Below are 23,532 nucleotides of genomic sequence, written 5' to 3'. Positions count from 1 at the left end.
AATCCAGGGGTTAGGGTCTGGAACACGGTTCCTGAGAGTGTGGGATAGGCCAGGTCAATCCAGGGTTGAGGGTCTGGAATATATTGTCTGAGAGAGTGGGACAGGCTGGATTAATCCAGGGGTTAGGGTCTGGATCAGAATGCCTGAGAGTGTGGGGTACGCCAGGTCAATCCAGGTGTTAGTGTCTGGAATACAGTGCCTGAGAGTATGGGATAGGCCGGATTATTCCAGGGGTTAGGCTCTGGAAGACAGTGCCTGAGAGTGTACGGGAGGCCGGATTTATCCAAGGGTTACGGTCTGGAACACAGCGTCTGAGAATGTGGGTTCGGCCGGATTAATCCACGTGTTAGGGTTTGTAAAACAGTGTCTGAGAGTATGGGATAGGCCGGATTAATCCCGTGGTTCGGTTCTGGAACACAGTGTCTGAGAGTGTACGATAGGCCGGGTCAATCTAGGGTTTATTGTCGGGAATACAGTGTCTGAGAGTATGGTGATGGTCGGTTTAATACAGGGGTTAGTGTCTGGAACACAGTGTCTGAGAGTGTGGAATAGGCCGGATTAATCTAGGGGTTAGGCTCTGGAACACAGTGCCTGAGAGAGTGGGATAGGCCGGATTAATCCGGGGATTAGTATCTGGAACACAGTGCCTGAGAGGGTGGGATACGGCGGATAAATCCAGAGATTAGGGTCTGAAACACAGTGCCTGAGAGTGTGGAATAGGCCCAATACATCCAGGGGTTAGGGTCTGGAATACAGCGCCTGAGAGAGTAGGATTGGCCGGATTAATCCGGGGGTTAGGGTCTGGAAGGCAGTGCCTGAGAGTGTGGGATAGGTGTGAATTATCCAGGGGTTAGGGTCTGGAATACAGTGCCATGAGAGTGTGGGTTGGGCCAGGTCAATTAAGGTTTGACGGTCTGGAATACATTGTCTGAGAAAGTGGGACAGGCTGGATTAATCCAGGGTTAGGGTTTGGAACAGAATGCCTGAGAGTGTGGGGTAGGCCAGGTCAATCCAGGTGTTAGTGTCTGGAATACAGTGCCTGAGAGTATGGGATAGGCCGCATCAATCCAGGGGTTAGGGTCTGGAAGACAGTGTCTGAGAGTATGGGATAGGCCAGATTAATCCAGTGGCTCGGTTCTGGAACACAGTGTCTGAGAGTGTACGATAGGCCGGGTCAATCCAGGGTTTATTGTTGGTAATACAGTGTCTGAGAGTGTGGTGGTGGTCGGTTTAATACAGGGGTTAATGTCTGGAACACAGTGTCAGAGAGAGTGGGATCAGGCGGATTAATCCAGCGGTTAGTGTCTAGCAAACAGTGTCTGAGAGTGTGGGATAGGTCGGATTAATCCAGGGGTTAGTGTCTGGAACACAGTGCCTGAGAGTGTGGGATATGCCGGATTTATCCAGGGGTTAGGGTCTGGAACACAGTATCTGAGAGTGTGGAATAGGCCGGATTAATCCAGGGGTTAGGGTCTGGAAAACAGTGCCTGAGAGTGTGGGATTGGCTGAATTAATCAAGGGGTTAGGGTCTGGAACATAGTGTCTGAGAGTGTGGGGAGGCAGGGTCAATCCAGGGGTTAGGGTCTGGAACAGAATGCCTGAGAGTGCGGGATAGGCCGGATTAATCCAGAGGTTATGGTCTGGAACACAGTGCCTGAGAATGTGGGATAGGCCGGAATAATCCTGGGGTTAGGGTCTGGAAAACAGCGCCTGAGAGTTTGGGATAGGGCGGATTCATCCAGGGGTTAGGGTCTGGAACACAGTGTCTGAGAATGTCGGTTAGGCTGGATTAATCTAGGGTTAGGGTCTGGAACACTGTGCCTGAGAATGTGGGGGAAGCCCGATTAATCCAGGGGTTAGGTTCTGGAACACACTCCCTGATAGTGTGGGGGAGGCTGGATTAATCCAGAGGTAAGGGTCGCGAAGACAGTGCCTGAGTGTGTGGGATAGGTGGGAATAATCCAGGGGTTAGGGTATGGAATTCGGTGCCATTGAGTGTGGGATAGGCCCAATTAATCCAGGCATTAGGGTCTGGAATACAGTGCCTGAGAGTTTGGGGAGGTCGGGTCATTCCAGTGGATAGGGTTTGGAACACAGTGCCTGAGATTGTGAGATAGGCCGGGTCAATCCAGGGGTTAGGGTCTGGAACGCAGTACCCATGAGTGTGGGTGAGGCCGCGTTAATCCAGTGGTTATGGTCTGGATCATAGTGCCTGAGAGTGCAATGTAGGACGCTGTAATATAGAGGTTAGGGTCTGGAGCACCGTGCCTGAGAGAGTAGGATAGGCTGGTTTAATCCGTGGTTAGGGTGTAGAATACAGAATCTGAGAGTGATGGATTGGTCGGATTAATCGAGGGGTTAGTGTCTGGAACACAGTGAGTGAGAGAGTGGGATAGGCTGGATTAATCCGAGGTTAGGGTGTAGAATACAGAGTCTGAGAGTGATGGATTGGTCGGATTAATCCAGGGGTTAGTGTTTGGAACACAGTGTCTGAGAGTGTGGAATAGGCTGGTCAATCCAGGGCTTAGTGTCTGGAACACAGTGCCTGAGAGTGTGGAATAGGCCGTGTCAATCCAGGGGTTAGTGTCTGGAACGCTGTGCCTGAGAGTGCGGGATAGGGTGGATTAATCCAGGGGTTTTGGTCTGGAATACAATTTCTGAGAGTGTGGGATGGGCCAGATTAATGCAGGGTTTAGGGTCTGAAAGAGAGTGCCTGAGAGTCAGGGATACGCCAGATTAATCCAGGGGTTATGGCCTGGAACACAGTGCCTGAGAGACTGTGATAGGCCAGAATAATCCGGGGATTAGGGTCTGGAACACAGTGCCTGAGAGTGTGGGATACAGCGGATTAATCCAGAGGTTAGGGTCTGGAACACTGTGCCTGAGAGTGTGGGATAGGCCGGATTAATCCAGTGGCTCGGTTCTGGAACATAGTGTCTGAGAGTGTACGATAGGCCGGGTCAATAGAGGGTTTATTGTTGGAAATACAGTGTCTGAGAGTGTGGGATAGGCCGGATTAATCCAGGGGTTACGGTTTGGAACACAATCCCTGAGAGAGTGGGACAGGCCGGATTAATCCGGGGATTAGTGTCTGGAACACAGTGCCTGAGAGTGTGGGATATGGCGGATAAACCCAGAGGTTCGGGTCTGGAACACAGTGCCTGAGAGTGTGGAATAGGCCCAATAAATCCAGAGGTTCGGGTCTGGAACGCTGTGCCTCAGAGTGTGGGATAGGTGTGAATAATCCAGGGGTTAGGGTCTGGAATACAGCGCCTGAGAGTGTGGGATAGGCCAGGTCAAACCAGGGTTGGCGGTCTGGAATACATTGCCTGAGAGAGTGGCACAGGCTGGAATAATCCAGGGGTTAGGGTCTGGAACAGAATGCCTGAGAGTGTAGGGTAGGCCGGATTAATCCAGGGGTTAGGGTCTGGAACACAGTGTCTGACACTGTGGGATACGGCGGATTAATCCAGGTGTTAGGGTCTGGAACACTGTGCCTGAGAGTGTGGGATAGGCCGGATTAATCCAGTGGCTCGGTTCTGGAACACAGTGTCTGAGAGTGTACGATAGGCCGGATCAATCCAGTGTTTATTGTCGGTAATACAGTGTCTGAGAGTATGGTGGTGGTCGGTTTAATACAGGGGTTAGTGTCTGGAACACAGTGTTAGAGAGAGTAGGATAGGCCGGATTAATCCAGAGGTTAGGGTCTGGAACACAATGCCTGAGAGTATGGGATAGGCCATATCAATCCAGGGGTTAGGCTCTGGAACACACTGCGTGAGAGTGTGCGGGAGGCTGGATTTATCCAGGAGTTAGGGTCTGGAACACAGCATCTGAGAATGTGGTTTCGGCCAGATTAATCCACGTGTTAGGGTCTGGAACACAGTGTCTGAGAAAATGGGATAGGCCGGATTAATCCAGTGGCTCGGTAGTGGAACACAGTGTCTGAGAGTGTACGATAGGCCGGGTCAATCGAGGGTTTATTGTCGGGAATACAGTGTCTGAGAGTATGGTGGTGGTCGGTTTAATACAGGGGTTCGTGTCTGGAACACAGTGTCTGATATTGTGGTATAGGCCGGAATAATCCAGGGGTTAGGGTCTGGAACATAGTGTCTGAGAGTGTGCGGGCGGCCGAATTAATTCAGGTGTTAGGGTTTGGAACAGAGAGCCTTAGAGATTGGGATAGGCCGGATTAATCCAGGGGTTAGTGTCTGGACAACACTGCCTGAGAATGTTTGATAGACCGGATTCATCCAGGGATTATGTCTGGAACACAGTGCCTGAAAGTGTGGGGAGGCCGGATTAATCCAGGGGTTAGGACTGGAACGCAGTGCCTGAGAGTGTGGGATAGGCAGGATTAATCCAGGGGTTAGGGTCTGGAACACAGTGCATGTGAGAGTGGGATAGGCCGGATTACCCGGGGGTTAGGGTCTGGAAGACAGTGCCTGAGAGTGTGGGTCGGTGTGAATTATCCAGGGGTTAGGGTCTGGAATACAGTGCCATGAGAGTGTGGTTGGGCCAGGTCAATCCAGGTTGAACGGTCTTGAATACATTGTCTGAGAGAGTGGGACAGGCTGGATTAATACAGGGGTTAGGGTCTGGAACAGAATGCCTGAGAGTGTCGGGTAGGCCAGGTCAATCCAGGGGTTAGGGTCTGGAACGCAGTGCCTGAGAATGAAGGATATTTCGGATTAATCCAGGGGTTAGGGTCTGGAACACAGTGTCTGAGAGTGTATGTTAGGCCGGGTCAATCCAGGGTTTATTGTCGGGAATACAGTGTTTGAGAGAATGGTGGTGGTCGGTTTAACACAGGGTTTAGTGTCTGGAACACAGTGTCTGAGAGTGTATGATAGGCCGAATCAATCCAGGGTTTATTGTCGGGAATACAGTGTTTGAGAGAATGGTGGTGGTCGGTTTAACACAGGGGTTAGTGTCTGGAACACAGCGTCTGAGAGAGTGGGATAGGCCGGATTAATCCATGGGTTAGTGTCTGGAACACAGTGTCTGAGGGGTTGGTTTGGTGAATTAATCGAAGGCTTAGGGTCTGGAACACAGGGCCTGAGAGTATGGGATTGGCCGGATTAATCGAGGGTTTAGGGTCTGGAAAACAGTGTCTGAGTTTGTGAGATAGGCCGGATTAATCCAGGGGTTAGGGTCTGGAACACAGTGCCTGAGAGTCAGGGATAGGCTGGATTAATCCAGGGGTTAGGACCTGGAACACAGTGCCTAGGAGTGTGGGGTAGGCCGGATTAATCCAGGGGTTCCGTTCTGGAACACAGTGCCTGAGAGTGTGGTATAGGTGGGAATAATCCAGGAGTTTGGGGATGGAATTCAGTGAGTATGAGTGTGGGATAGGCCGGATTAATCCAGGGGTTAGGGTCTGGAACACAGTGCATGAGAGTGTGGGGAAGGCCAGGTCAATCCAAGTGTTAGGGTCTGGAACACAGTGTCTGAGAGTATGGGATAGGCCGGATTAATCGAGTGGTTCGGTTCGGGAACACAGTGTCTGAGAGTGTACGATAGGCCGGGTCAGTCCAGGTTTTATTGTCGGGAATACAGTGTCTGAGAGCATGGTGGTGGTCGGTTTAATACATGGGTTAGTGTCTGTAACACAGTGTCAGAGAGTGTGGGGAGGCTGGGTAAATCCAGGGTTTAGGGTCTGGAACACAGTGCTTGAGAGTGTGGGGGAGGCCGGATTAATCCAGAGGTTAGGGTCTGGAATACAGTGCCTGAGAGTGTGGGATAGGTGGGAATAATCCAGGGTTTAGGGTATGGAATTCAGTGCTTTGAGTGTGGGATAGGCCGGATTAATCCAGGGGTTAGGGTCTGGAACACAGTGACTGAGAGTTTGGGGAGGTCGGTTCATTCCAGGGGATAGGGTCTGGAACACAGTGCCTTAGAGTGTGGGGGAGGCCGGATTTATCCAGGGATTAGGGTCTGGAACACAGTGCCTGAGTGTGTGGGATAGGCCGGAATAATCCAGGGATTAGGGACTGGAACACATTGTCTGAGAGCGTGGGATAGGCCGGAATAATCCTGGTGTTAGGGTCTGGAAAACAGTTTTTGAGAGTGTGGGATAGGCCAGATTAATCCAGGGGTTAGGGTCTGAAAAACAGTGCCTGAGAGTGTGGGATAGGCCGGATTCATCCAGGGGTTAGGGTCTGCAGCACAGTGTCTGAGAATGTGGGTTAGGCCGGTATAATCCATGGGTTAGGCTCTGGAACACAGTGCATGAGAGTGTGGGGGAGGTCGGAATAATCCAGGGATTAGGGACTGGAACACAGTGTCTGAGAGCATGGGATAGGCCGGGTGAATCCAGGGGTTAGTATCTGAAACGCAGTGCCTGAGAGTGCGGGAGAGGTAGGATTAATCCAGGGGTTAGAGTCTGGAACACAGTGTCTGAGAATGTGGGTTAGGCCGGATTAATCCAGGGGTTAGGGTTGCGAATAATGTGCCTGAGAGTGTGGGATATGTGGGAATAATCCAGGGGTTAGGGTATAGAATTCGGTGCCTTTGAGTGTGGGTAAGGCCGGATTAATCCAGGCATTAGGTTCTGGAACATAGTGCCTGAGAGTTTGGGGAGGTCGGGTCATTCCAGTGGATAGGGTCTGGAACACAGTACCCATGAGTGTCGGTAAGGCCGCGTTAATCCAGTGGTTATGGTCTGGATCATAGTGCCTGAGAGTGCAGGGTAGGACGCTGTAATATAGAGGTTAGGGTCTGCAGCACCATGCCTAAGAGAATGGGATAGGCTGGTTTAATCCGGGGTTAGGGTGTGGAAGACAGAGTCTGAGAGTGTGGGATAGGCCGGATTAATCCAGGGGTTAGGCTCTGGAACACAGTGCCTGAGAGTGTTCGGGAGGCCGAATTAATTCAGGAGTTAGGGTCTGGAACACAGTGCCTGAGAGATTGGGATAGGCCGGATTAATCCAGGGATTAGGGTCTGGAAAACTGCGCCAGAGAGTGTGGGATAGGCCGGATTCATCTAGAGATTATGTCTGGAACACAGTGCCAGAGCGTATGGTGGTGGTCGGTTCAATGCTGGGGTTCGTGTCTGTAACACAGTGTCTGAGAGTGAGGGGAGGCCGAATTAATCCAGGGTTTAGGGTCTGGAACACAATGTCTGAGAATGTGGGTTAGGCTGGATTAATCCAGGGATTAGGGTCTGGAACACAGTGTCTGAGAGTGTGGGATAGGCTGGATTAATCCAGGGATTAGGGTCTGGAAAACAGCGCCTGAGAGTGTGGGATAGGCCAGATTCATTCAGGGATTATGTCTGGAACACAGTGTCTGAGAGTGTGGGAGGCGGATTAATCCAGGGGTTAGGGTCTGGAACACCGTGCCTGAGAGTGTGGGATTGGCCGGATTAATCCAGGGGTTAGGCTCTGGAACACAATGCCTGGTGTGTGGGGGTTTGGCTGGATTAATCCAGGAGTTAGGGTCTGGAACACAGTGCCTGAGAGTGTGGGATTGGCTGAATTAATCCAGGCTTTAGGGTCGGTAAAACAGTGTCTGAGGGTGTGGGTTTGGCTGGATTAATCCAGGGGTTAGGGTCTGGAACACAGTGCCTGAGAGTGTGGGGTAGGCCAGGCCAATCCAGGTGTTAAGGTCTGGAACACACTCCCTGATAGTGTGGGGGAGGCTGGATTAATCCAGAGGTAAGGGCCACGAAGACAGTGCCTGAGTGTGTGGGATAGGTGGGAATAATCCAGGGGTTAGGGTATGGAATTCGGTGCCTTTGAGTGTGGGATAGGCCGGATTAATCCAGGCATTAGGGTCTGGATCACAGTGCCTGAGAGTTTGGGGAGGTCGGGTCATTCCAGTGGATAGGGTCTGGAACACAGTGCCTGAGATTGTGAGATAGGCCGGGTCAATCCAGGGGTTAGGGTCTGGAATGCAGTACGCATGAGTGTAGGTAAAGCTGCGTTAATCCAGTGGTTATGGTCTGGATCACAGTGCCTGAGAGTGCAGTGTGGGACGCTGTAATAAAGAGGTTAGGGTCTGGAGCACCGTGCCTGAGAGAGTGGGAAAGGCTGTATTAATCCGAGGTTAGGGTGTAGAATACAGAGTCTGAGAGTGATGGATTGGTCGGATTAATCCAGGGGTTAGTGTCTGGAACACAGTGCCTGAGAGAGTGGGATAGGCTGGATTAACCTGAGGTTAGGGTGTAGAATACAGAGTCTGAGAGTGATGGATTGGCCGGATTAATCCAGGGGTTAGTGTTTGGAACACAGTGTCTGAGAGTGTGGGATAGGCCGGATTATTCCAGGGGATAGGCTCTGGAACATAGTGCCTGAGAGTGTGGGGAGGTTGGGTCAATCCAGGGGATAGGGTCTGGAACGCAGTCCCCATGAGTGTGGGTAAGGCCGTGTTAATCCAGGGGTTTTCGTCTGGAAAACAGTTTCTGAGAGTGTGGGATAGGCCGGATTAATCCAGGGGGTAGGGTCTGGAACACAATGCCTGAGAATGTGGGGTGGCCGAGTCAATCCAGGGGTTAGGGACTGGATCACAGTGCCTGAGAGTGTGGGGAGGCCGAATTAATCTCGGGGTTAGGGTCTGGAACACAGTGCCGGAAAGTTTGGGGGAGGCTGGATTAATGTAGAAGTTAGGGTCTGGAACACACTGCCTGAAAGTATAGGATAACCCGGATTAATCAAGGGGTAAGTGTCTGGAATTCAGTGCCTTTGAGTGTGGGATAGGCCAGATTAATCCAGGGGTTAGGGTCTGGAACACAATGTCTGATACTGTGAAATAGGCCAGGTCAATCCAGGGATTATTGTCAGGAATACAGTGTCAGTGAGTGTGTGGGAGGACGGATTAATTCAGGTGTTAGGGTCTGGAACACAGTGCCTGAGAGTGTGGGATAGGCCGGATTAATCCAGGGGTTAGGGTCTGGAACACAGTGCCTGCGAGATTGGGTGGGGCCGGTTTAATGGAGGGGTTAGGGTCTGGAACACAGTGCCTGAGAGTGTGGGGAAGCCGGATTAATCCAGAGGTTAAGATCTGGAACACAGTGCCTGAGAGTGTGGGATAGGCCGAGTCAATCCAGGGGTTAGGGTCTGGAACACCGTGCCTGAGACTGTGGGATAGGCTGGGTCAATCCAGAGGTTAGGGTCTGGAACACCGTGCCTGAGACTGTGGGATAGGCAGGGTGAATCCAGGGGTTAGGGTCTGAAACACAGTGCCTGAGAGTGAGAAATTGGCCAGGTCAATCCAGGGATCATTGTGAGGAATACAGTGTCTATGAGTGTGTGGAAGGACGGATTAATCCAGAGTAGGGTCAGTCTGCTCTTCCCTGGGTGTGTTACACTGACAGAGTGGGGTCAGTCTGCTCTTCCCTGGGTGTGTTACACTGACACAGTGGGGTCACTCTGCTCTTCCCTGGGTGTGTTACACTGACAGAGTGGGGTCAGTCTGCACTTCCCTGGGTGTGTTACACTGACAGAGTGGGGTCAGTCTGCTCTTCCCTGGGTGTGTTACACTGACAGAGTGGGGTCAGTCTGCACTTCCCTGGGTGTGTTACACTGACAGAGTGGGGTCAGTCTGCACTTCCCTGGGTGTGTTACACTGACAGAGTGGGGTCAGTCTGCACTTCCCTGGGTGTGTCACACTGACAGAGTGGGGTCAGTCTGCTCTCCCCTGGGTGTGTCACAATGACAGAGTGGGGTCAGTCTGCACTTCCCTGGGTGTTACACTGACAGAGTGGGGTCAGTCTGCTCTTCCCTTGGTGTGTTACACTGACAGAGTGGGGTCAGTCTGCTCTTCCCTGGGTGTGTTACACTGACAGAGTGGGGTCAGTCTGCACTTCCCTGGGTGTGTTACACTGACAGAGTGGGGTCAGTCTGCTCATCCCTGGGTGTGTTACACTGACAGAGTGGGGTCAGTCTGCACTTCCCTGGGTGTGTTACACTGACAGAGTGGGGTCAGTCTGCACTTCCCTGGGTGTGTTACACTGACAGACTGGGGTCAGTCTGCACTTCCCTGGGTGTGTCACACTGACAGAGTGGGGTCAGTCTGCTCTCCCCTGGGTGTGTCACACTGACAGAGTGGGGTCAGTCTGCACTTCCCTGGGTGTGTTACACTGACAGAGTGGGGTCAGTCTGCTCTTCCCTGGGTGTGTTACACTGACAGAGTGGGGTCAGTCTGCACTTCCCTGGGTGTGTTACACTGACAGAGTGGGGTCAGTCTGCACTTCCCTGGGTGTGTTACACTGACAGAGTGGGGTCAGTCTGCACTTCCCTGGGTGTGTTACACTGACAGAGTGGGGTCAGTCTGCACTTCCCTGGGTGTGTTACACTGACAGAGTGGGGTCAGTCTGCACTTCCCTGGGTGTGTTACACTGACAGAGTGGGGTCAGTCTGCTCTTCCCTGGGTGTGTTACACTGACAGAGTGGGGTCACTCTGCTCTTCTCTGGGTGTGTCACACTGACAGAGTGGGGTCAGTCTGCACTTCCCTGGGTGTGTTACACTGACAGAGTGGGGTCAGTCTGCACTTCCCTGGGTGTGTCACACTGACAGAATGGGGTCAGTCTGCTCTTCCCTGGGTGTGTTACACTGACAGAGTGGGGTCAGTCTGCACTTCCCTGGGTGTGTTACACTGACAGAGTGGGGTCAGTCTGCACTTCCCTGGGTGTGTTACACTGACAGAGTGGGGTCAGTCTGCACTTCCCTGGGTGTGTTACACTGACAGAGTGGGGTCAGTCTGCACTTCCCTGGGTGTGTTACACTGACAGAGTGGGGTCAGTCTGCACTTCCCTGGGTGTGTTACACTGACAGAGTGGGGTCAGTCTGCTCTTCCCTGGGTGTGTTACACTGACAGAGTGGGGTCACTCTGCTCTTCCCTGGGTGTGTCACACTGACAGAGTGGGGTCAGTCTGCACTTCCCTGGGTGTGTTACACTGACAGAATGGGGTCAGTCTGCACTTCCCTGGGTGTGTTACACTGACAGAGTGGGGTCAGTCTGCTCTTCCCTGGGTGTGTTACACTGACAGAGTGGGGTCAGTCTGCACTTCCCTGGGTGTGTTACACTGACAGAGTGGGGTCAGTCTGCACTTCCCTGGGTGTGTTACACTGACAGAGTGGGGTCAGTCTGCACTTCCCTGGGTGTGTTACACTGACAGAGTGGGGTCAGTCTGCACTTCCCTGGGTGTGTCACACTGACAGAGTGGGGTCAGTCTGCTCTTCCCTGGGTGTGTTACACTGACAGAGTGGGGTCAGTCTGCACTTCCCTGGGTGTGTTACACTGACAGAGTGGGGTCAGTCTGCTCTTCCCTGTGTGTGTTACACTGACAGAGTGGGGTCAGTCTGCACTTCCCTGGGTGTGTTACACTGACAGAGTGGGGTCAGTCTGCTCTTCCCTGGGTGTGTTACACTGACAGAGTGGGATCAGTCTGCTCTTCCCTGGGTGTGTTACACTGACAGAGTAGGGTCAGTCTGCTCTTCCCTGGGTGTGTTACACTGACAGAGTGGGGTCAGTCTGCTCTTCCCTGGGTGTGTTACACTGACAGAGTGTGGTCAGTCTGCTCTTCCCTGGGTGTGTTACACTGACTGAGTGGGGTCAGTCTGCTCTTCCCTGGGTGTGTTACACTGACAGAGTGTGGTCTGTCTGCTCTTCCCTGGGTGTGGTACACTGACAGAGTGGGGTCAGTCTGCTCTTCCCTGGGTGTGTTACACTGAGAGAGTGGGGTCAGTCTGCACTTCCCTGGGTGTGTTACACTGACAGAGTGGGGTCAGTCTGCTCTTCCCTGGGTGTGTTACACTGACAGAGTGGGGTCAGTCTGCACTTCGAGGAGAAAGTGAGGACTGCAGATGCACTAGATCAGAGCTGAAAATGTGTTGCTGGAAAAGTGCAGCAGGTCAGGCAGCATCCAAGGAGCAGGAGAATCGACGTTTCGGGCATGAGCCCTTCTTCAGGCATTCATTCTTCATGAGCCCTTCTTCATGGCAGCCCAGCCCATATCCCTCCAAACCCTTCCTATTCATTTACCCATTGAATGCCTTTTAAATGTTTCAATTGTACCAGCCTCCACCACATCCTCTGGCCTATTCCATACACGTACCACCCTCTGCCTGAAAAAGTTGCCCCTTAGGTCTCTTTATATCTTTCCCCTCTCACCCTAAACCTACGTCCTCTAGTTCTGGACTCCCCAACCCCAGGGAAAAGCCTTTGCCTACTTATCCTATTCATGACCCTCATAATTTTGTCAACCTCTATAAGTCACCCCTCATCCTCCAATGCTCCAGGGAAAACAGCCCCAACCTGTTCAGCCTCTCCCTTTCGCTCAGATCCTCCAACCCTGGCAACATCCTTGTAAATCTTTTCTGAACCCTTTCAAGTTTCACAGCATCTTTCCGATAGGAAGGAGACCAGAATTGCATGCAATATTCCAACAGTAGCCTAACCAATGTCCTGTAGAGCCACAACATGACCTCCCAACTCCTGTACTCAATACTCTGACCGATAAAGAAAAGCATACCAAGTGCCTTCTTCACTATCCTATCGACCTGCGACTCCACTTTTAAGGAGCTATGAACCTGCACTCCGAGGTCTCTTTGTTCAGCAACACTCCCTAGGACCTTACCATTAAGTGTATAAGTCCTGATGAGATTTGCTTTCCCTAAATGAAGCACCTTGCATTTATCTGAATTAAACTCCATCTGCCACTTCTCAGCCCATTGGCCCATCTGGCCAAGATCCTGTTGTATTCTGAGGTCACCCTCTTCGCTGTTCACTACACCTCCAGTTTTGGTGTCATCTGCAAACTTACTCACTGTTCCTCTTATGCTCGCATCCAAATCATTTATGTAAATGACAAAAAGTAGTGGACCCAGCACTGATCCTTGTGGCACTCCACTGGTCACAGGCCTCCAGTTTGAAAAACAACCCTCCACCACTACCACTATCTTTGATCCAGTTCTGTATCCAAATGGCTAGTTCTCCCTGTATTCCATGAGCTCTAACCTTGCTGATCAGTCTCCCATGGGGAATCTTGTTGAACGCCTTACTGAAGTCCATATAGATCACATCTACTGCTCTGCCCTCATCAATCTTCTTTGTTACTTCCTCAAAAAACTCAATCAAGTTTGTGAGTTTCTCATGCACAAAGCCATGTTGACAATCCCTAATCAGTCCTTGCCTTTCCAAATACATCCACATCCTGTCCCTCAGGATTCCCTCCAACAATTTGCCCACCACTGAGGTCAGGATCACCGGTCTATAGTTCCCTGCTTTGTTCTTACCACCTTTCTTAAACAGTGGCATCACGTTTGCCAACCTCCAGTCTTCCGGCACCTCACCTGTGACTATCGATGATACAAATATCTCAGAAAGAGGCCCAGCAATCACTTCTCGAGCTTCCCACAGAGTTCTTGGGTACACCTGATCAGGTCCTGGGGATTTATCCACCTTTTCCCGTTTCAAGACATCCAACACTTCCTCCTCTGTAATCTGGACATTTTGCAAGATGTCACCATCTATTTCCCTACAGTCTATATCTTCCATATCCTTTTCCACAGTAAATACTGATGCAAAATATACATTTAGTATCTCCCCCATTTTCTGTGGCTTCACACAAAGGCTGCCTTGCTGATCTTTGAGGGGCCCTATTCTCTCCCTAGTTACCCTTTTGTCCTTAATATATTTGTCAAAGCCCTTTGGATTCTCAATTCTATTTGCCAAAGCTATCCCATGTCCCCGTTTTGCCCTCCGGATTTCCCTCTTAAGTATGCTCCTACTTTCTTTATACTCTTCTAAGGATTCACTCTATCGATTCTGTCTATACCCTACATATGCATCCTTCTTTTTCTGAACCAAACCCTCAATTTCTTTCGTCATCCAGCATTCCCTATACCTACGAGCCTTCCCTTTCACCCTGATAGGAATATACTTTCTCTGGATTCTTGTTATCTCATTTCTGAAGGCTTCCCATTTTCCAGCCGTCCCTTTACCTGCAAAGATCTCCCTCAAAACACCTTTCGAAAGTTCTTGCCTAATACCGTCAAAACTGGCCTTTCTCCAATTTAGAACTTCAACTTTTAGATCTGGCCTATCCTTGTCCATCAATATTTTAAAACGAATAGAATTATGGTCACTAGTCCCAAAGTGTTCCCCCACTGACACCTCAGTCACCTGCCCTGCCTTATTTCCCAAGAGTAGGTCAAGTTTTGCACCTTCTCTAGTAGGTACATCCACATACTGAATCAGAAAATTGTCTTGTACACACTTAAGAAATTCTAAACCTTTAACACTATGCAGCCATTCTTATGTTTCAATCTTTCTCTTTGTTTTTGGAATATCCCACACTCTCAGACACTGTGTTCCAGAACGTAACGCCTGGATTAATCCGGCCAATCCCACACTCTCAGACACTGTGTTCCAGAATCGAACCACTAGATTAATCCAGCCTATCCCACTCTCTCAGGCACGGTGCTCCAGACCCTAACCTCTATATTACAGCGTCCTACCCTGCACTCTCAGGCACTATGATCCAGACCATAACCATTGGATTAACGCGGCCTTACCTCCACTCATGGGTACTGCGTTCCAGACCCCAACCCCTGGATTGACCCGGCCTAACTCACACTCTCAGGCACTGTGTTCCAGACCCTATCCACTGGAATGACCCGACCTGCCCAAACTCTCAGACACTGTGTTCCAGACCCTAATGCCTGGATTAATCCGGCCTATCCCACACTCAAAGGCACCGAATTCCATACCCTAACCCCTGGATTATTCCCACCTATACCACACTCTCAGGCACTGTGTTCCCGACCCTTACCTCTGGATTAATCCAGCCTCCCCCACACTATCAGGGAGTGTGTTCTAGAACCTAACCCTTGGATTAATCAGGCAGTGTGTTCCAAAACCTAACCCGTGGATTAATCCGGCCTATCCCACATTCTCAGGCACTGTATTCCAGACCCTAACTTCTGGATTAATCCGGCCTAACCAACATTCTCAGACACTGTGTTGCAGACCCTAACCCCTGGATAAATCCGGCCTCCCACACACTCTCAGGCACTGTGTTCCAGACCCTATCCCGTGGAATGACCCGACCTCCCCAAACTCTCAGTCACTGTGTTCCAGATCCTAACCCCTGGATTAATAAAGCCTATCCCACACTCAAAGGCACTGAATTCCATACCCTAACCCCTGGATTATTCCCACCTATACCACACTCTCAGGCACTGTATTCCAGACCCTAACCCCTGGATTAATCTGGCCTATCCCTGACTCTCAGGCACTCTGTGTCAGACCCTAAACCCTGCATTCATCTGGCATATCACACACTCTCAGAAACTGTATTCCAGACCAAAACCCCTGGATAAATCCAGCCTATCCCACGCACTCAGGCACTGTGATCCAGACCAAAACCCCTGGATTGACCCAGCCTCCCCACACTCTCAGGCACTGTGTTCCAGACCCCAACCCCTGGATTTAACCCAGCCTTCCCATACACTCAGGCACTGTGTTCCAGACCCTAACCCCTGGATTGACCCAGCCTAACCCATACTCTGAGACCCTGTGTTCCAGACCCTAACCCCTGGATTAATCCTGCCTATCCCACACTCTCAGACACTGTTTTCCAGACGCCTACCCCTTGATTAATCCGGCCAATCCCACACTCTCAGGCACTGTATTCCAGACCCTACGCCTTCTATTAATCCAGCCAAATCCACACCCTCAGACACTGTTTTACAGACCCTAAAGCCTGGATTAATTCAGCCTATCCCACACTCTCAGACACTGTGTTCCAGATACTAACCCCTGGATTAATCCGGCCTTCCCCACACTCTCAGGCACTGTGTTCAAGAGCCTAACCCTTGGATTAATCCGGCCGAATCCACATTCACAGACACTGTGTTCCAGACCCCAACCCTTGGATTAATCCGAAATATCCCGCACTCTCAGGCACGGCGTTTGAGACACTAACCCCTGGATTGACCCGGCATATCCCACAGTCTCAGACACTGTGTTCCAGACACTAACCCCTGTATTAAACCGACCACCTCCATACTCTCAGACACTGTATTCCCGACAATAAACCCTGGATTGACCCGGCCTATCGTACACTATCAGACACTGTGTTCCAGAATTGAACCACTAGATTAATCCGGCCTATCCCACACTCTCAGGCACTGTGTTCCAGAGCCTAACCCCTGGATAAATCCGGCCTCCCCCACACTCTCAGGCACTGTGTTACAGACCCTAACCCTGGATTAATCCGGCCTATCCCACTCTCTCTGACACTGTGTTCCAGACACTAACCCCTGTACTAAACCGACCACCACCATACTCTCAGACACTGTATTCCCGACAATATACCCTGGATTGACCCGGCCTATCGTACACTCTCAGACACTGCGTTCCAGAACCGAACCACTGGATTAATCCGGCCTAAACCCACATTCTCAGACACTGTGTTCCAGACCCTAACACCTGGATTAATCCAGCCTCCCGCACACTCTGAGGCACTGTGTTCTAGAGCCTAACGCCTGAATTGATCCGGCCTATCCCATACTCTCAGGCAATGTATTCCAGACACTAACACCTGGATTGACCTTGCCTTCCCCACACTCTCAGGCATTCTGTTCCAGACCCTAACCCCTGGATTAATCCAGCCTGTCCCACTCTCTCAGACATTGTATTCCAGACCCTCAACCCTGGAATGACCCAGCCTATCCCACACTCTCTGGTACTGTATTCCAGAACCTAACCCCTGGATTAAAACAGCCAATCCCACACACACATGCATTGTATTTCAGACCCTAACCCTGGATTAATCCGGCCTATCCCACACTCAAAGGCACTGAATTCCACACCCTAACCCCTAGATTATTCCAGCCTATCCCACACTCTCAGGCACTGTGTTCGAGCCCCTAACCTCTGGATTATTTCAGCCTATCCCACACTCTCAGACACTATGTTCCAGATTCTAACCCCTGGATTAATCCGGCCTATCCCACTCTCTCAGGCACTGTGTTCCAGACCCTAGTTCCATGAATTAATCTGCTCTATCCCACACTCTCAGGCACTTTGTTCCACACCCTAACCTCTGGATTAATCCAGCCTCCCCGACATTCTCAGGCAGTGTGTTCCAGAACCAAACCCGTGGATTAATCCGGCCTATCCCACACTCTCAGGCACTGTGTTCCAGACCCTCACCCCTGGATTAATCCGGCCTATCCCAATCTCTAAGGCACTGTGTTCCAGACCCTCATACCTAATGAATTCAGCCTCCCGCACACTCTCAGGCACTGTGTTCCAGAGCCTAACCCCTGGATTAATCCGGCCTAACCCACATTCTCAGACACTGTGTTCCAAGCCCTAACACTTGGATTAATCCGGCCGATTCCTGACTCTCAGCCACTCTGTTTCAGACCCGAAACCCTGCATTAATCTGGCCGATCCCACACTCTCAGAAACTGTATTCCAGACCCAAAACCCCTGGATTAATCCGCCCTATCCCACACTCTCAGACACTGTGTTCCAGTCCCTAACACCTGGATTAATCCGGCCAATCCCACACTGTCAGGGACTGTGTTCCAGACCCTAAACCTTCGATTAATCCAGCCAAACCCACACCCTCAGACACTGTGTTCCAGACACTAACCCCTGGATTAATCCGGCCTATCCCACACTCTCAGGCACTGTATTCCAGACCCTAACACCTGGATTAATCCGGCCAAACCCACACTGTCAGGCACTGTGTTCCAGACCCAAAGCCTTCGATTAATCCAGCCAAACCCACACCCTCAGACACTGTGTTCCAGACACTAACCCCTGGATTAATCCGGCCTATCCCACACTCTCAGGCACTTTGTTCCACACCCTAACCCCTGGATTAATCCAGCCTCCCCCACACTCTCAGGCAGTGTGTTCCAAAACCTAACCCGTGGATTAATCCGGCCCAACCCAAACTCGCAGGCACTGTGTTCCAGACCCTAACCCCTGGATTAATCCGACCTCTCCCACATTCTCAGGCACTGTGTTCCAGACCCTAACTCCTGGATTAAACCGGCCTATCCCAAATTCACAGGAACTGTGTTCCAGACCCTTAACCCTGGATTGACTCGGACTCCCGAACAGTCTCAGACACTGTGTTACAGATCCTAACCCCCGGATTATTCCCACCTCTCCCACACTCTCAGGTACTGTGTTCCAGACCCTAACCTCTGGACTAATCTGGCCTATCCCACACACTCAGGTACTGTTTTCCAGACCATAACCCCTGGATTAATCCAGCCAATCCCACACTCTCAGACACTGTTTTACAGACCCTAAAGCCTGGAATAATTCAAGCTAACCCACTCTCTCAGGCACTGTGTTCCAGACCCTAAATCTTTGAATTAATCTGGTCTATCCCACGCTCTCTGGCACTTTGTTCCACATCCTAACCCCTGGATTAATCCAGCCTCCCCGACATTCTCAGGCAGTGTGTTCCAGAACCTAACCCGTGGCTTAATCCGGCCTATCCCACACTCTCAGGCACTGTGTTCCAGACCCTCACCCCTGGATTAATCCCGCCTATCCGAATCTCTAAAGCACTGTGTTCCAGACCCTCATACCTAATTAATGCAGCCTGGATTATTCACACCTATCCCACACTCTCAGGCACTGTTTTCCAGAGCCTAACCCATGTATTAATCCGGCCGAACGCACATTCTCAGACACTGTGTTCCAAGCCCGAACCCTTGGATTAATCCGGCTGAACGCACATTCTCAGACACTGTATTCTAGACCCTAACCCCTGGATTAATCCGGCCTATCCCACTCCCTCAGGCACTGTGTTCCAGGCCATAACCCTTGGATTAATCTGGCCTGTCCCTGACTCTCAAACACTCTATTTCAGACCCTAAACCCTGCATTAATCTGGCCCATCCCACACTCTCAGAAACTGTATTCCAGACCCAAAACCCCTGGATGAATCTGCCCTATCCCATACTCTCAGGCACTGTGTTCCAGAATGCAACCCCTGGATGAATCTGCCCTATCCCACACTCTCAGGCACTGTATTCCAGACCCAAACACCTGGATGAATCCGGCGAATCCCACACTATCAGGCACTGCGTTCCAGACCCTAAACCTTCGATTAATCCAGCCAAACCCACAATCTCAGGCAGTGTGTTCAAAAACTTAACCCGTGGATTAATCCGGCCTATCCCACATTCTCAGGGACTGTGTTCCAGACCCTAATCCCTGTATTAATCCGGACTCCCCCACATTCTGACACTGTGCTCCAGACCCTAACCCCTGGATTAATCCGGCCTACCCCACATTCTCAGACACTGTGTTCCAGACCCTAACCACTGGATTAATCCGGCCTATCCCACATTCTCAGACACAGTGTTCCAGAGCCTAACCCCTGGATTAATCCGGCCGATCCCACTCTCTCAGGCACTGTGTTCCAGATTCTAACTCCTGGATTAATCCGGCCTATCCCACTCTCTCAGGCACTGTGTTCCAGACACTAACCCCTGGATTAATCCTGCCTCTCCCAAATTCTCAGGAACTGTGTTCTAGACCCTTAACCCTGGATTGACTTGGACTCCCGAACACTCTCAGACACTGTGTTACAGATCCTAACCCCGGGATTATTCCCACCTCTCCCACACTCTCAGGTACTGTGTTCCAGACCCTAACCTCTGGACTAATCCACCCTATCCCACACACTCAGGTACTGTGTTCCAGACCATAACCCCTGGATTAATCCGGCCAATCCCACACTCTCAGGCACTGTACTCCAGACACTAAGCCTTCTATTAATCCAGCCAAACCCACACCCTCAGACACTGTTTTACAGACCATAAAGCCTGGAATAATTCAGCCTATCCCACACTCTCTGACACTGTGTTCCAGACACTAACCCCTGGATTAATCTGGCCTAACCCACACTCTCAGGCACTGTGTTCCAGAGCCTAACCCCTGGATTAATCCGGCCTACCCACACTCTCAGACACGGTGTTCCAGACACTAACCCCAGCATTATACCAACCACCACCAAACACTCAGGCACTGTGTTCCAGACATAATCCCTGGATGACTCTGGCATAACCCACACTCTCAGGCGCTGTTTTCCAGACCCTAATCCCTGGATTAATCCAGCCTATCCCAATCTCTCAGGCACTGTGTTCCAGACCCTAACACCTCAATTAATTTGGACTCCCGCACACTCTCAGACACTGTGTTCCAGAGCCTAACCCCTGGATTAATCCTACCTATCCCGCACTCTCAGGCAATGTGTTCCAGACACTAACCCCAGGATTGACCCGGCCTATCCCACACTCTCGGACACTGTGTTCGAAACCCTAACCCTTCGATTATTCCGACATATCCCAAGCACTCAGGCACTGTGTTCCAGACACTAACCCCTGGATTAATCCGGTCTATCCCACACTCTCAGGCACTTTGTTCCACACCCTAACCCCTGGATTAATCCAGGCTCCCCCCACACTCTCAGGCACTGTGTTCCAGAGCCTAACCCCTGGACTAATCCGGCCAAACCAACATTCTCAGACATTGTGTTCCAGACCCTAACCCCTGGATAAATCCGGCCTATCCGACTCTCTCTGACACTTTGTTCCAGCCACTAATCCCTGTATTAAACCGACCACCTCCATACACTCAGACACTGTATTCCCGACAATAAACCCTGCATTCACCCGGCCTATCGTACACTCTCAGACACTGTGTTCCAGAACTGTACCACTGGATTAATCCGGCCGAACCCACATTCTCAGACGCTGTGTTCCCGCCCCTAACCCCTGGATAAATCCGGCCTATCCCACACTCTCAGGCACAGTGTTCCAGAGCCTAACCCCTGGATTGATCCGGCCTGTCCCGTACTCCCAGGCACCGTATTCCAGACCCTAACCCCTTGATTATTCACACCTATCCCACACTCTCAGGCACTGTGTTCCAGACCCTAACCCCTGGATTATTTACACCTATCTCACAGTCTCAGGCACTGTGTTCCAGACCCTAACCCCTGGATTAATCTGGCATATCCCTGACTCTCAGGCACTCTCTTTCAGACCCTAAACCCTGCATTAATCTGGCCAATCCCATACTCTCAGAAACTGTATTCCAGACCAAAACCGCTGGATTAATCCGCCCTATCCCGCACTCTTAGGCACTGCGTTCCAGACCCTAATCCCTGGTTTAATCCGGCCTCACCACACTCTCCGGCACTGTGTTCCAGACATAATCCCTGGATGAATCCAGCCTATCCCACATTCTCAGGCACTGTGTTCCAGACTCTAACCCCTGGATTATTCCGGCCTATCCCACACTCTCAGACACTGTGTTCCAGACACTAACCCGAGCATTATACCAACCACCACCAAACACTCAGGCACTGTGTTCCAGACATAATCCCTGGATGAATCTGGCCTAACCCACACTCTCAGGCGCTGTTTTCCAGACCCACATCACTGGATTAATCTGGCCTATCCCATTCTCTCAGACACTGTGTTCCAGACCCTAACACCTGAATTAATTTGGACTCCCGCACACTCTCAGGCACTGTGTTCCAGAGCCTAACCCCTGGATTGATCCGGCCTATCCCGTTCTCTCAGGCACTGTATTCCAGACCCTAAACCCTGGATTATTCACACCTATCCCACACTCTCAGGCACTGTGTTCCAGACCCTAACCCCTGGATTATTTACACCTATCTCAGAGTCTCAGGCACTGTGTTCCAGACCCTAACCCCTGGATTAATCCGGCCTATCCCACTCACTTAGGCACTGTGTTCCAGGCCATAACCCCTGGATTAATCTGGCCTATCCCTGACTCTCAGGCACTCTCTTTCAGACCCTAAACCCTGCATTAATCTGGCCCATCCCATACTCTCAGAAACTGTATTCCAGACCAAAACCGCTGGATTAATCCGCCCTATCCCGCACTCACAGGCACTGCGTACCAGACACTAATCCCTGGATTAATCTGGCCTAACCCACACTCTCAGGCACTGTGTTCCAGAGCCTAACCCCTGGATTAATCCGGCCTACCCACACTCTCAGACACGGTGTTCCAGACACTAACCCCAGCATTATACCAACCACCACCAAACACTCAGGCACTGTGTTCCAGACATAATCCCTGGATGACTCTGGCATAACCCACACTCTCAGGCGCTGTTTTCCAGACCCTAATCCCTGGATTAATCCAGCCTATCCCAATCTCTCAGGCACTGTGTTCCAGACCCTAACACCTCAATTAATTTGGACTCCCGCACACTCTCAGACACTGTGTTCCAGAGCCTAACCCCTGGATTAATCCTACCTATCCCGCACTCTCAGGCAATGTGTTCCAGACACTAACCCCAGGATTGACCCGGCCTATCCCACACTCTCGGACACTGTGTTCGAAACCCTAACCCTTCGATTATTCCGACATATCCCAAGCACTCAGGCACTGTGTTCCAGACACTAACCCCTGGATTAATCCGGTCTATCCCACACTCTCAGGCACTTTGTTCCACACCCTAACCCCTGGATTAATCCAGGCTCCCCCCACACTCTCAGGCACTGTGTTCCAGAGCCTAACCCCTGGACTAATCCGGCCAAACCAACATTCTCAGACATTGTGTTCCAGACCCTAACCCCTGGATAAATCCGGCCTATCCGACTCTCTCTGACACTTTGTTCCAGCCACTAATCCCTGTATTAAACCGACCACCTCCATACACTCAGACACTGTATTCCCGACAATAAACCCTGCATTCACCCGGCCTATCGTACACTCTCAGACACTGTGTTCCAGAACTGTACCACTGGATTAATCCGGCCGAACCCACATTCTCAGACGCTGTGTTCCCGCCCCTAACCCCTGGATAAATCCGGCCTATCCCACACTCTCAGGCACAGTGTTCCAGAGCCTAACCCCTGGATTGATCCGGCCTGTCCCGTACTCCCAGGCACCGTATTCCAGACCCTAACCCCTTGATTATTCACACCTATCCCACACTCTCAGGCACTGTGTTCCAGACCCTAACCCCTGGATTATTTACACCTATCTCACAGTCTCAGGCACTGTGTTCCAGACCCTAACCCCTGGATTAATCTGGCATATCCCTGACTCTCAGGCACTCTCTTTCAGACCCTAAACCCTGCATTAATCTGGCCAATCCCATACTCTCAGAAACTGTATTCCAGACCAAAACCGCTGGATTAATCCGCCCTATCCCGCACTCTTAGGCACTGCGTTCCAGACCCTAATCCCTGGTTTAATCCGGCCTCACCACACTCTCCGGCACTGTGTTCCAGACATAATCCCTGGATGAATCCAGCCTATCCCACATTCTCAGGCACTGTGTTCCAGACTCTAACCCCTGGATTATTCCGGCCTATCCCACACTCTCAGACACTGTGTTCCAGACACTAACCCGAGCATTATACCAACCACCACCAAACACTCAGGCACTGTGTTCCAGACATAATCCCTGGATGAATCTGGCCTAACCCACACTCTCAGGCGCTGTTTTCCAGACCCACATCACTGGATTAATCTGGCCTATCCCATTCTCTCAG

This window comes from Chiloscyllium plagiosum, unplaced genomic scaffold, assembly GCF_037043375.1.
Source record: "Chiloscyllium plagiosum isolate Xiang-an unplaced genomic scaffold, Cpla_swu_hap1 HiC_scaffold_29, whole genome shotgun sequence".
In the NCBI taxonomy this organism is placed as follows: Eukaryota; Metazoa; Chordata; class Chondrichthyes; order Orectolobiformes; family Hemiscylliidae; genus Chiloscyllium; species Chiloscyllium plagiosum.
This window is presented reverse-complemented; position numbering follows the sequence as displayed.